Below are 14,068 nucleotides of genomic sequence, written 5' to 3'. Positions count from 1 at the left end.
GACGGAAAAGTGGGTTGGGAATTCCCGCACCACGGCAGGTACCCACCGTGTCATGGGAATCTGTCCCGTCTGACGGTGGGATTTCCCGTGACACGGGAAGTCTTCCGTGACACGGGAAGTCTGCCGTGACACGGGAATTTCTGTGTCTTTTCCGCGTAAACCCTTAACGCGTTTTCTTTCCCGTTTTCTGAAAATTTCCCGCGTCACACCAAAAATGCACCGGGTCACGAGAATGCTTCCCGTCTGACTGTGGAACTTCCCGTGTCACGGTACAGTTTGCCGTGTCGCAGGATACTTTTTTAGGGTTTTATTATTTTAGGGTTCCGTGTGCTCCCTCAGCACATTTTCCCTATAAATACCCCCTTATTTCTGATGAACGGGGCAGCAATTAATTCTCTAGTTTTATTTTTCTCTCTTCTATGCTTTAGCCTAAACACTAGCCTACCCTTTTCATTTCAAAATTCCTTCTTCAAGTGCTCAAAGGAGTCCATACTTTACTCGTGGTTCCATCCTTAAGCCAAGGCGTGAAAGGTAGAACTGTTTGAGGGTTAGGCCCCAAATCAACTCTACTTTATTTAATTTAATTTAATTATTGTTTTATTATTTCCTTGAAGTTACTAACTCGTGTATTATTTTGTAGTTCCAAACAAACAGAATCAAAGTAAGAATTATCTTCCTTTTATTTCTATTTTTTTTCTAACGATTTTATGTTGTTGGAACTATGGTTAAATTGCTTCCAATATTAATGTATATTCTATTATTGTTATGATCACCATATTGCATGTTTAAAGGGAATATGTAATTGAAAATCACGCCTAATAAGATAATTTGGACAACCAGTTTAGGATCCTTTTTAATCTTGTTATTAATTGAAGTGATCACCAATATTTTAGAATTATGTGTTGCATTAATATTCAACCAATTTAGCTTAATAATAGTTTGGAGCAAATTGAATATTCTGTTTGTATGCCTTTGAGATCGCAGGAATGCTTTTCACTATAAGAATCGAGTAGAGGCCAATACGGGCGAATGTGACTCCATGACTCACTTCGTACCATCATCCCCGATCCTCCTTTCGTGGTTCCGAACCATATGGAGTTAGTAACCTCATGGATTATGAATGGGGTGTAACCTTCACGGGTCAATCGTTGTTGCCTATCGTTGTCCCTTATTCGTGGTTGCCTTTTATGATCCGTGAACGGTTTACAAGTTCCTTAAAAACTTGTTGGCGGCTCCCTACTTTATTTGTCCCTAATCGTAATGTCAATACCCACTTTCTATGAGTGCCAAGCATATTCACAACATGCTTTAACGTAGGCGCACTTCGAGCGACGCCTACAATTTGGCGACTCCACTGGGGGATTCTTGATTATTTATCGATTTGAGTGATCCGTATTTAATTAAGATGAGTGGATGAGACTTGAAAGATTCTTGAAAAAATATTATTGTGATTAATTTGGCATTTTTGCATCTGCATAGACGTTTTAACGTCGCATTTAGGTCTGTCCCGTAGAAAAAATTGGATAACTTGGTTGCGCACGAAGGAAAACAGGGCACCAGTCAGATCTTCTGACTACCGTGCCACGGCAAAATATGCCGTTTCACGGTACAGGGTACCGTCTGACGGTGCACGGTACCGTGGCACGGGAATTTTTGCCGTGTCACGGCAGTCCTAAAATCAGTCCAGTGGCTCGTTTTCTCTTCTCACAGTCGACTTCCTTCGATTTTTCTGAAAAAACGTATGTGTTCTACATGCGTCTTAGCCCCGGGGGATTTAAGCTCTATCAACCCAAAAACGCTCCTGGCAATAAGGGTTCATCCGAGTTATTAAATCCACCCAAACCATGGAGTCGAGTTCGATTTCATCACGAACTCGTGAAGCCGCCCGTTGGCATACACCCTCAAGGGAGGCTGCCTTGCTAACGCATCCAAACTCTTAACCATGGTACCCTTTGACACCCAAATCTTGACCAATAGTTGAACATAGATCTTGACTCTAGGTTGCGAACTTTTTTTACATCTTCGTGCCTAAATGCTATGTGGTTGTTTGGTGCTAACCTTCATGTGTTTACTCTTTTGTTTAATCCATGATCGAGGGTTTTTATTCTCACATAGTAATTAGTACGGACCTAAAATCGGTTAAAATTTGGAAAAATCACAAAACTAGCCTGGAACTGTGCACCGTGTCACGGCATGTTCTGTCGCGCCACGGTGAACAGTGCCATGACACGGGGCTTCCTACTGTCTGACGATAGACTGCACCGTGTCACGACAGTCTGCACCGTGACACGGTGCCCAGGAAAAGTGTCCTGTCAGTTTTTTTCGGTTTCTGTGCGAAAATATGTGGTTGTTGTGTCCAGTTTGGTGTCATGTCTAGTTGTACGGTCAAAACACGCGTCCATAACCTCACTTAATCACTCACATATCGTGTTCACACACTTTTTTCTTGAGTCGTGCACTACTTTTTGACCTTATTTTAGGGTAGTCTTGTTTTTTTTTTGTGTCGTTTTTTTTTCGGAGTAAGTCGGATGGTATCCTCCCATATTTAAAAAAAATATATAAACAAGTAGAATTTCAAAATTATAGATTTTTTTTATTTTAAATAATAAAAAAAATTCTTTTTCCTTTTTTTAATCCGGATGGGTTAAAATTAAGTTTGGTCATTAAAGGTGTGTTTGTTTCGGTGTCACAGCACTTGGTCAAGAAGCAGGGGTAGATTGTTACGGTTCGAGTCAATAACTCAACAACCTCTTATACCAAAGTGGCGTACAAGGAAACCACCTCAATCATCTCCACAAGATCCATCTCCAGCCTACTTTCAACCAATGGCCACCAAGGAAGACATCGAGAACCTCAACAAGACAATTGAAAAGTTGTCCAACATGATGCAGACACTCACCACTAGAGTCAGCACGGTAGAACAAGACAGTCAAAACAATGCCACTACCGCTGCAATGGACAAGATTAAGGAACAGATGAGCAAGATTTCTGAAGAATTCACTTATGTGGAACAGCCTGTCACCTCTTCGTCCATAAGAGACAAGCTTCCTGAGAAGTTTTTCACTGTTGACATTCCCAAATTCAAGCCTACTGATAATCCGCTTTTTCATTTGAAGGCTTTTTCTGCAACTATGGATCTTAAGGGAGTGGATGTGACACTCTTCCCTACGGTGTTCCCTCTTTCCTTGGAGCATGCCTGTCAACAGTGGTTCTATTCTTTGGAATCCAAACATGTCGCGACCTGGGAGGATGTTGCTGAAAGCTTTATGAATCGTTACAAGTGTAACATTCAGGCCAAGACTTCTGAACGTGAACTCTCCATTCTCAAACAGAAAGAGAATGAAGGCTTCATTACTTACTTAAGCAGGTGGAGGGAAACAGCTGCGCTCCTGGTGGATCCCCCCAAGGAGAAAGAAATGGTTTGCTTGTTCATTGCCAATCTGACTCATAAGTACAAGCAACACTTGAAGTTTCTGCCTCTGAGTACCTTTGAAGTTGTATACGATATTGGAATCAATATCGAGGACGAACTAATGAAGACTGCTGGTAGCAACAATAATAACACCACTTGGAAAAACAAGAAGAACGACACTCTTTCTTCTTCGTCTTCTAAGCCCAATAATGCTACCAACAATATCAATATCAATGATGTGCTGGCCCTTAATGTTCCTCCTCAAAGATTCCAAAGGCAAAGGAGGGTTTACACGCCTTTGGAAATGACTTATGATGCTGCTTATGACCGTTTGCATGGTCAAGGACTGATTATGCCAATTGGACCATTTCCAGAACCTCGACCAGAGAATAGGACCGCTAGCTATGACCCCAATTCTTATTGCAAGTTTCATCAAGGCAAGGGTCATAATACTGAGAATGTTGGAGGTTGAAGGATGCAATACAAGACCTAATTGATGCTAATCAACTTCCTGTCCCTCTAGGGGGCAAGAAGCCTAACATTCAAACAGGTCCTCTTTCTAATGCTTTGGCTATCATGGGATATGAAGTCTCCTTTGATCCGTCAATACTCATTCAACCTGTGAATGAACCTCTGCCGGAAGTTGTATTTGTCTCAAGTTCTGAAGAGGTGAATGGAATTTGGGATAGTGACGATGAAGACGTCTATCTCAAGGATATAGCCTGTTCATATCTTGGCACAAGTGAAGATGTTTGGGGGGACTTTGAGGTCAAAGTTCTCACCAGAAGTGGACGGTTGCAACAACCTAATTCACCTCCACCTCCACCACAATCACATTCGATAGTTGATTCCATCGACCCTATGAACAGCGATGTGGTCAAACAACTGCAGAAGACCAAGGTAGAGATGAATGTATGGAAGCTTTTGGCCACCTCCCACGAGCATCGAAAGGCTGTAATGAAAGCTCTGGTGAAAATAGGAGTTGATGATGACATGACTCCTCAAGGACTGGTCAACTTTCTCACTACTGAATTGCCAAGTACTAGTAATCTGATTTCGTTTTCTGACAAGGATCTGCCCCCGGAAGGGGACCAACATAATAAGGCCTTACACCTCACTGTGGTGTGTAGGCAGATGAATGTTCCTATGAGCCTCGTTGATAATGGCTCTGCAATCAATGTGTGCCCACTCCGTACTGCAAAGAAGTTGGGCATACAGAATGAAGAACTGACTCCCTCCACTTAAGGGATTCACGCTTATGATAATACTCGCCGTCAAGCCGTGGGTACTATCATATTGAACATAACTACTGGGGCCATTGAGCATCGCACTAAATTTCAGGTGGTGGACATTAAGGCCTCTTTCAATATGTTGTTAGGACGCCCTTGGCTTCATGAGCTAAAGGCGATTCCATCATCGCTGCACCAGAAAGTGAAAGCCATAGTTGGAGGGGTTCCAATTACTATTGATGCTTCTCCTATGCGCATTCAAGTTATCGATACTCCTATCGTCCATGTCGAACATGACAAAGAAGATGAAGATCTTTGGGGGTTTTCACTAGATGATGTTCTCGTGATTGAAGAGGAGGAAAAGTGCCATCTCGACTTCGATCCCTATTCAAACACCAATATCAATGCCATTCTGAAGAAGCAAGGTCATTTCCCTGGAATGACCCTCGGACTCAAAAAGAAAATGGCTTAATCTTGGGGCCATCCTGGTGCACTCAAGAAGGATACTTTTGGCTTGGGATTCAAGCCAACAAAAGAGGATATGAAACAAGCTCTATTGAAGATGAAGACTCGCAATAATGCTCGAATCATGAAGACGGAAATGGCCATGGATCCATATCCATTCACCCTCAATGGCCAGTACATCAAAGAAGGGGAAGACTTCCCATGCTATGAATTCCCTGAGCCATTCGTCCACGATGGGATCCGTGAACCAGGATTCGAGATGTTCCTCAATTGTGACTTTGTTGATGAAGACGAAGAGCTCTTCACAACCAATAAGCCAGCTAGCCCGAGTTCTGATGATCTAGGCATCAACCTGCTTTTTGGAATGGAAAAGAATGAGTCTAAGCCCGTCTGCAGTGATAACTCCGAACTCGTTCAAGCTGTCATAGCAAACAAGGATTTTGACCCCTCCGAGTTAATCGTCCAAGCTGACAACATTTCAAGGGGATGGCGCAAGACATTGAGGATCACTACGCCAAATGGAGAGAAGTTGGAAATAACCACCGGCAAAGGTCCTATGTTTGATGAGTCTGAGTCGTCTGGGTCCGAGTCCGAGTTTGAGTCTAAGTCTGTAGACGAGTCCTTAGAGTCTGAGGCCGACCCTCTTTCTGCTATAGAGTTCAATCCTGAGTCTCTTGTTGAGTCCTCTCTTTCTAGTCCAAATAATTCCGGTGAGGTCGCAGCCGACCTTGCCCCTCTTGATGTATTAGCCAATGAATTCAATAAAATGAGTACCTTTGCTTATGATGCGTGTCATTCCCCTAGCCCTGATCAATATTGCTTTGGTAATGATAAAAATGACAAAGTTATAATAAAAGCAATGGAAGAACACGAAAATAAAACAGCAGTTATCGAAGATACAGAAACAGTTAACATTTCCAATGATACGATTATTAAAGAAGTAAAAATTGGATTAACACTAAGTCAAGTTGAACGCAAAGAGCTAATTAACTTGCTTAGTGAATTTGTTGATGTATTTGCTTGGTCATACCAAGATATGCCAGGGATTGACAAGGATATAGCTCAGCATACGATACCGCTCATTCCAGGTATGAAGCCTGTCAAACAAAAGCTGCGCCGTATGAAACCGGATGTGGCTCTCAAAATCAAAGAAGAAATCAAAAAGCAGTTGGCCGCGGGTTTCATCAAAGTGTCCAAGTATCCAGAATGGATAGCTGTAGGCGTTGCTCGAAGTGCGCCTACGTTAAAGCATGTTGTGAATATGCTTGACACTCATAGGAAGTGGGAATGGACATAATACGATTAGGGACAAGGAAAGTAGGGAGCCGCCAACAAGTTTTTAAGGAACTTGTAAACCGTTCACGGATCATAAAAGGCAACCACGAATAAGGGACAACGATAGGCAACAACGATTGACCCGTGAAGGTTACACCCCATTCATAATCCATGAGATTACTAACTCCATATGGTTCAGAACCACGAAAGGAGGATCGGGGATGATGGTACGAAGTGATTCATGGAGTCACATTCGCCCGTATTGGCCTCTACTCGATTCTTATAGTGAAAAGTGATTCCTGCGATCTCAAAGGCATACAAACAAAAATTCAATTAGCTCCAAACTATTATTATGCTAAATTGGTTGAATATTAATGCAACACATAATTCTAAAATATTTGTGATTACTTGATTTAATAACAAGATTAAAAAGGATCCTAAACCGGTCGTCCAAATTGTCTTATTAGGCGTGATTTTCAATTACATATTCCCTTTAAACATGCAATATAGTGATCATAAAAATAATAAAATAAACATTAATATTGAAAGCAATTTAGAAATAATAGCGTTAGTCAAATCAAATATAAAATAACCCTAATCATGATACTAGCAATATTAAAATAAAGAAAATAAAAAAAGAGTAATTAAGTGAATTAATTACTCACATTCCGCGCGTTCCTTTAAATTGCTACATCATGAATAAATTGTTAGTAACTTCAATAAAAATATAAATAAAATGGAAATTAAATTAAATAAAAAGTAGAGTTGATTTGGTCCAAACACTCAGTTAATTCTACCTTTCACGCCTTTGTTTAAGTATAGAACTTTGGGTTAAGTATGAACTCCTTGGAGTGCTTAAGGGAAGAATGATGTAATTAGGAATATAGGTTTAATGCTTAGAATATAGGAGAGAGAATAGAATAATTTTTGGTGTAAAAGAGAGGAAGAGAATGATTTGATCATGAAACTTGTTGATTGGAAAAGGGGTGACATGACCTCTATTTATAGAGAAAAAAAAGAAGGGTCGAAGAATTAAGATAAGATCCGAATTAAATCGGAATAAAACTCGATAGACAGCAGTTTTTGCGGTATTTGTTTTTATCGTATCTTTTGATCCAGAAATCGGAATAAGATGAATAAGATATATTTGGAAAGATCTTGAAGTCTAATTTCTAACCAAATTGGAATCCGATTAAAATAATTCATAGAATAAAAGATATAGCCGAAATAGTGAGACGGTGTCAGTTTTGGATAGAGTTTGACATTTTATTCATATCTTTTCCGTTATAGCTCGGAATTGATATTATAATATATCATTGGAAAGATAATTTCAAGGGCTATCCAACCATATAAAATTTGGATAAAAAATATGATGTACGAAAATAATATCTATCTATCTTCAATTCGGATAGAAATAGGATTTTCAAAAAGAAAGTTTTATAAAAAGGACACGAAATGAATGATAATTAATCTTATCTTTTTAAAAATGATAATTAAGATCTTTTAGAAACTTATAGAAGCTTCTAATTAATCCTAATTGGTTTAGAAATGAGATTAAATAATTTGGACCCTCAACATGATCATTGGGTCGTAGGTAAGGTGGGCTTAGGTTCGGTTTGGGCTCAGTTTAATATTTTGGTCATAACTTATTCGTTATAACTCGGATTTGGGCTTATAAAATATCGTTGGAAATCTCTTTTAAAGTCCCATCCAACTATTTAATCATTGGACCCAGATTATGAACCAAAATAAACGGAAATAAACATTTTTATAAAAAGGACACGAAATGAATGATTTTAAAGGACACGAAATGAATTATTTTGGGTTTTAAGGCACGAAAAGTGGAAAATAAGTTATGGTTTGGGGAAATGGGCTAGGAATTGGGTTGGTTTATGAAATGGAAATATGGATTTAAGCACTCCAAAAATTAAATACTCAACCCGACCAATAATGGCGGTGAAAGGTTGTTCATCATCGGGTTTGGTTTTGAAGAGACATTTTGAGGTGTCTACAATAGCAAATGTGGTTCCAGTTCCAAAGAAGGATGGAAGGGTCAGAATGTGTGTTGATTACAGGGACCTCAATAAAGCAAGCCCGGAATATGGGTTCCCTCTACCTCACATTGATATTCTGGTCGATAACACAGCAAACCATGCACTCCTATCATTCATGGACGGTTACGCCGGATACAATCAGGTATTGATGGCCAAAGAAGATATGGAGAAAACCACATTCATCATGCAATGGGGTACATATTTCTATACGGTAATGCCATTCGGGTTGAAAAACGCGGGTGCCACCTACCAAAGAGCAGCTACGGCATTGTTACATGACATGATGCACAAAGAGGTGGAGGTCTATGTCGATGATATGATCGTTAAGTCTAAAGATCGCCCAGGCCATATTATTGCACTTCGCAAGTTCTTTGAAAGACTCCGCAAGTACAACATGAGATTAAACCAAACAAAATGTGCATTCGGAGTCACGTTAGGCAAATTACTTGGATACGTGATCAGTTCTCAAGGGATTGAAATAGATCCTACAAAAGTAAAGGCGATCATGGCCATGCCACCGCCCAAAAATGAGAAGGAGATTCGAGGTTTCATTGGAAGGTTGCAGTATATAAGTAGGTTCATATCAAAGCTCACAACGATATGTGAACCTATATTCAAGAAGCTCAAGAAAAATGTCTCAGTCACATGGGATGACGATTTCCAAAAAGCTTTCGACAAAATCAAAGAGTACCTGCAAACCCACCCGTGCTAGCGCCAGCAATACCTGACTTTCTTCTTCGACTCTACCTTACGGCCACAAGAGAAACGATGGGGGCAATGCTAGCACAAGAGATCGAAAGCAAGGAGAATGCAATCTACTACTTGAGTAAGAAGCTTCAAGGATATGAGACACGATACACACCACTTGAAAAATTGTGTCTCGCACTTGTGTGGGCTGTACAGAAACTAAGACATTACATGCTCACTCATACAGTGCATGTCGTGTCCAAGATGGATCCTCTCAAATACTTGTTCGAAAAAGCGACACTCAATGGCAGATTATCAAGGTGGATAGTCAATCTTGCTCAGTTTGACTTGAGATTTGTACCACAAAAAGCCATCAAAGGTTCTGCGGTTTCTGATTTCCTAGCAGACTTTCCACTAGAAGAAGTTGAGAAATAAGAAGATGAGTATGATTTCCCTGACGAAGATTTACTCATGACCGAAGATGATAGCTGGACGCTCTATTTCGATGGAGCTTCAAACCAAAAAGGATGTGGTGTAGGAGTTCCTGCTCGTATCACCCAATGAAGAGCACATCCCAATTTCCATGAAGCTCGACTTTGATGTCACCAACAATGTCGCAGAATATGAAGCATGTATTTTGGGATTAGAAACAGCTGTCGCCTTAGGAATTAAGAAACTCAGAATCTACGGTGATTCTTCACTAATCATTAACCAAATCTCCAAGAGATGGAAGGTGAGAAGTGAAAGTCTCGCTACGTAGCAAGCTCATTTAGAAACTCTCACGGAGCAACTAGATGAAGTGGAATACACGTATTTGCCGAGAGAAGAAAACCAATTCGCCGACGCACTAGCTAAATTAGCATCAATGGTGCGAATTCCAACGGATACAATCAGAATGTCGTTGACCATAGAAAGAAGATATGAGCCGGCTTATGTTCACGCACTCGACGATGAACAAGAACCACAAGAAGAAGATGAAGAGCCATGGTATACAGATATCCTTAACTATGTGACAAGAGGAGAATACCCTCCCAATACTGATAAAAGGGCACGCCGTGCTTTGAGGCTCCTGGCCTCACAATATGTGCTCATCAGGGGAGAACTCCACAAGAGGACTGCAATGGGGAGAAATCTCTTATGCATAGCCAAGAAAGAAGCACATAAAACCATGGAAAACCTTCATGCCGGTATATGTGGAACGCACATGAATGCAAAGATGTTAGTCCAAAAGATTCAACGACAAGGTTATTATTGGACTACTATGGAGAGAGATTGTCACGAATACGTCAAGAAATGTATGAAGTGTCAAGTCTACGCAAATTTACAGCATGTTCCACCTTCACTTCTCTATACATATACTTCTCCATGGCCTTTCTCCACTTGGGGCATCGACATCATTGGAAAAATAACACCACCAGGATAAGGGGGGCACGAATTCATCCTTGTAGCGATCGACTATTTCACCAAATGGGTCGAAGCGGCCTCATATGCTAAGCTGACGGCGAAACACGTAGCTCAATTCATCGAGAAAAATATTATATGCCGCTATGGGGTACCACATGAGATGATCAGTGATAATGGAACACATTTCCAAGCCGAATGCGCGGAATTATTACAGAAATATCATATCAAGCATCACAGATCATCACCTTACAGACCACAAACAAATGGTGCGGTCGAATCGGCCAACAAAAATGTGAAAACTATCATCGAAAAGATGACAGAAAATTACAAGGATTGGCCAAGTAAGCTACATTTCGCCCTTTGGGGTTATCGAACCTCTGTTCGTACATCAACGAGGGCTACTCCTTTCTCTCTGGTTTATGGGGTCGAAGCTGTACAACCAATAGAACTCGAAATCCCTTCTCTTCGAATCGCATTGGAAAGCCAACTAGATGAAGTCGACTGGATTAGAGCAAGATATTATGAACTAGTCTTACTTGATGAAAAACGCTTGGCAGCTTTGCATCATGTCCAAACCTACCAACAGCGTATGGCGCGACATTTTAATAAAAAAGTCAAGACTAGGAATATCAAAGAGGGTGACCTGGTGCTTAAGGCACTTCGTAAAAATGTGTTAGACCCAAGAAGAAAATTCAGACCGAATTGGTCAGGCCTGTACATTGTTAAAACCATCTTGTCTGGCGGAGCAACACAATTGGTAGACATGGACGGTAACGGCTTCCACAATTTAACCAACTTGGATCAACTCAAGAAATTCTATGCCTAGTCGCATGGGTTCATGACCCAATAGAGCTACGTTTGACCTGATTCCTTTCAGGATACGTAGGCAACCCCTTAAGGGGACCCGACCACTTTAAAAAATAAAAATTCTCCCTCCGTCGATCAAGTATACGCGTCAGTTCAGCATTGCGTCACGACAAAAAAAAAAAAAAAAGAGGGATTTTTGCCGCGACACGGGAAATTCCACCGTGTCACGGTACAGTCCACCGTGGCGCGGTGGATCTGAGCGCGAAAAAAAAATATATTGTTGCCGTGACGCGGGAATCTGCAACGTGTCACAGGATTTTTCACCGTGAAACGGTGGAATTTCTTTCCGACTTATTTTTAGTGACGTATTCATTATTTGTTCGAGGCTTTTATTTTCATTCTTCCATTGCGTCAGACTCCTTGACTCGGATAAATAAATAAAAAAAAAATCATTGTAATTTTTTATTTAAGGCTGAAATAAATATGCTATTATTATTGAAATAAATGTGACTACAATTATTGGCATCATACGCCTTATTTTAAATAAAAAAATTATAAATCATAAAAGCAAAGCAATATTGATCTAATCCCTCTTCACTTTAGGAACCTCCTTCTCTTTTTCAATTAGGTCGGCCTTCACCATTAAAGTGTCTTTTGTTGCCCGAACCGTCACACCCCTAGTCGAACTTTCACCCCTTTCACCCTTCTTAAAATTCTTTGGTTGTTTCTCTCTATAGACCATCTTCTCTTTACCCTTCCCTTTCACATAACTCTTCCTTTTCGACATTATAGGAGTCTTAAACTCAATCCCTTGTGTTCTTGGACCTAGACGATCTTTAGGAGGTGCGTTCTTATTTCCAAGATGACTCTTCACATCAGACTTGCGTGATCCGAATCGTTCCCTCCTACTTCTAGGGTTCAACCATGCCTTGTATGCACTAGATAAAGGAGGAGGAGCTTGGTCACTTGCAGAAACGGTCCACAAAGGTCTTCCAATCCAGTAAGTCTCGTACTTGTGAACGTTACTTTCATGCAACGATACTTCACGAGGACTATCGTTATAGCGTGGAACTACTTGTTCAAGTCCATACTGCCGCATCAGTCGAGAAGGACAATAAAAAGTCAGTTTTGAGATACTAGGAACACGACAATATGGAGTATCATTCGTGCCAACCATCCTAGCAAGCCTCCACCAAGGCACCACCCAACGAATGGAAAATTCCCTCTATGCAAAGAAATTTTTCCAGTCTTCATACGACATGTTCGCAGAGTAATTCTTTTTCCTGCGGACTAGGTCGTTAGGGCCATATTTTTCAACATCGTCGGGGGCTTCAAATAATTCTAAACGCTCCATCAACCATATCTCTAAAAAAAAAAAAAAATTCAAATCAGTCGTTGATAAAAAAAAAAAAAAGAAAAAAAAGTGTTGATTCCCGTGACATGGCAGACACCCACCGTGACACGGTGCCTGTCTTGTGTCACGGGGGCTAATCGGAACGTATTTTTACCTACAGCAGTACCAGAGAGCCCTTCCTAATGGCTTTCCGGTCAGCTTTTGCTTCGTCAAGGCCACGAAATGTTTCTCAAAGGCACGTAGGCATAGAAGATCTCTCAAATTCGACATGTTCAAGCACAGACGCTAGACAAGCATGTCCTACCCTACCGTTTGCAAATAAAAGCTTGCTAAACATGCAAAAAATATATGCCCTTCTACGATATACATGATAAGACTCAGAGATAGGGCGATTAAAATATAAATTTGCAAGTTTTTTAAAGTCTACCTCATTACCACATACAATTCTATTTAAATCTGGATCTGTTAGATTCAGATGGCGTTCAAAATCTTGGTAATAATATTCACGCAGGGTAGGCATGGCAATAAGATTTCTAGCAGGAAATCCAAAGATTGCACCAAATTCCTCCGGCAGGGGACAGATTTCATCGTAATCAAATTTAAAACAATGTGTTTATGGACTCCAATAATCTAATGCTGCCCTAAGAAAATCATGCTCAATAGCTACATGTCGCAGGGCTAGTAAACCCCTGACATGAAATAATTCTAACTTTTTTTTGTCAGCATTGGTCAAAGAATAAGACCAGTTGCGCAACGTATTATCAAAATTCTGAGACATGATTATTGAAATATGAAATTCTAATTATCTTTTGTTTCGTAATTATGCATATCATGAATATACTGGTCCTATTTTATAGCAAAAGCGCTCGGAACTACTCAGGAATTATCTTTTTGTACGCGCAAACCACAACGCTGTAGAATACGCGTACCGTGACACGGTGTACAGTGCCGTGTCACGGCACCCCACGCGTTTTCTTTTGTCATCTTTCCCGTATCTATCCGGATTTTTTTTAGTATTTTATTTTCACCGTTTATTTTTCAGTTTTCTAAGAGTTTTATTCCTAATAAAATTCTCAACCTTTTTATTTTTATTTTTATTACTATCATCTTTATCATCTCATTTTATTTATTTATTCATCACTTTAATATTTTATTTTTTTATTTCTCTTTATCATTTTATTTCTTTATTCTATTTATTTTTTACTTGTCTTTTTATTTCTTTTTCTTTTGGGGAAGGTCGGTACCCTCCAATTACTCCACTTACGTTTTTTGTCGCGTCATTAATAAGTACACGATCACACACAATGAGTCTCAAGCACACACTAACACACAATAATAAATACATAAACTGTGAATGATGTACAGATGAGTCATAATAAAT

The sequence above is a fragment of the Chenopodium album genome, chromosome 3, assembly GCF_948465745.1.
Source record: "Chenopodium album chromosome 3, dcCheAlbu1.1, whole genome shotgun sequence".
Taxonomy (NCBI): domain Eukaryota; kingdom Viridiplantae; phylum Streptophyta; class Magnoliopsida; order Caryophyllales; family Amaranthaceae; genus Chenopodium; species Chenopodium album.
This window is presented reverse-complemented; position numbering follows the sequence as displayed.